Below are 1,537 nucleotides of genomic sequence, written 5' to 3'. Positions count from 1 at the left end.
GTATTATTAAAAAAAATTCGGTGAAACCCTGTCAAAGGGGGCAATGGTATGGTATCATAATTTACCATCTAACTCTATTGATTCTTTTGCTATGCTTGCAGATTGTTTCGTAAAAGCACATGCCAGAGCAATAAAGATCGAGACCATAAAGTCGGACATGTTCAAAGTAACACAAACGGATAACGAGATGCTAAGGGAGTTCATATCTCGTTTTCAAATGGAATGAATGGATCTGCCACCAGTCACAGATGATTGGGATGTTCAAGCTTTCACTCAAGGTCTGAACGAGCGAAGCTCGATGGCTTCACGGCGGCTGAAGCATAATCTGATCGAATACCCAGCTATTAGTTGGACCGATGTGCACAATCTATATCAATCCAAAATAAGAGTCGAAGATGACCAATTGATTTCTAGGTCTAAAAGAACTACCAAGCAAAAGTCGACCAGAGATCGATACCGGCCGTATAGCGGAAATCCCACAAGCCCGGTCTGATAAAATGGTAATCAACTACCAAGCAATTGGAACGTGTAATGCCTAAAACGATACTACTGCTGAGTATCCGAGGACTCTTTACAATCAACCTCGAATACTCGGGGGGCTCTATCATGGAACGTATCTGTGACGATTATCAAGTTCGGCGCAAAGGAAGTTACTTCGTTATTTCATGACAAACAATGTATCGACAGGAAACGTTGTAAGAGCCAAATGGTCAAAACGAACCATGCTCATGTAGTTGGCCCGAGTCCTGACGCAAAAAATGAACAGATGTAAAATGACTTGCAAAGAAATCTCTCTTCTTTACCGATATCTTATATCCAAGATTCATTATGCAAACATGATCGAGCTCGAGCAAGCACTCACTCGATCACTAAGCCTACGGGCTACTTTTATTTCGAGTTCGAGCAAGAACTCACTCGACCATTGCACCTACGGGCTACATTACTTCGAGTTTGAATCATTCACTCGGCTACTAAGCTTACGGGCTACTTTTATTTCGAGTTCGAGCAAGCACTCACTCGACCATTACACCTACGGGCTACGTTACTTCGAGTTCGAATCATTCACTCGACTACTAAGCTTACGGGCTACTTTTATTTCGAGTTCGAGCAAGCACTCACTCGACCATTACGCCTACGGGCTATATTATTTCGAGTTTGAATCATTCACTTGACTACTAAGCCTACGGGGTACTTTTATTTCGAGTTCGAGAAAGCACTCACTCGACCATTATGCCTACGAGATACATTACTTTGAGTTTGAATCATTCACTCGACTACTAAGCCTACGGGGTACTTTTATTTCGAGTTCGAGAAAGCACTCACTCGACCATTATGCCTACGAGATACATTACTTTGAGTTTGAATCATTCACTCGACTACTAAGCCTACGGGCTACTTTTATTTCGAGTTCGAGCAAGCAATCACTCGACCATTATGCCTACGGGCTACATTACTTCGAGTTCGAATCATTCACTCGACTACTAAGCCTACGGGCTACTTTTATTTCGAGTTCGAGTAAGCACCCAATCGACCATTA

Source organism: Nicotiana tabacum, chromosome 19 (genome assembly GCF_000715075.1).
Source record: "Nicotiana tabacum cultivar K326 chromosome 19, ASM71507v2, whole genome shotgun sequence".
Classification (NCBI taxonomy): Eukaryota; Viridiplantae; Streptophyta; class Magnoliopsida; order Solanales; family Solanaceae; genus Nicotiana; species Nicotiana tabacum.
This window is presented reverse-complemented; position numbering follows the sequence as displayed.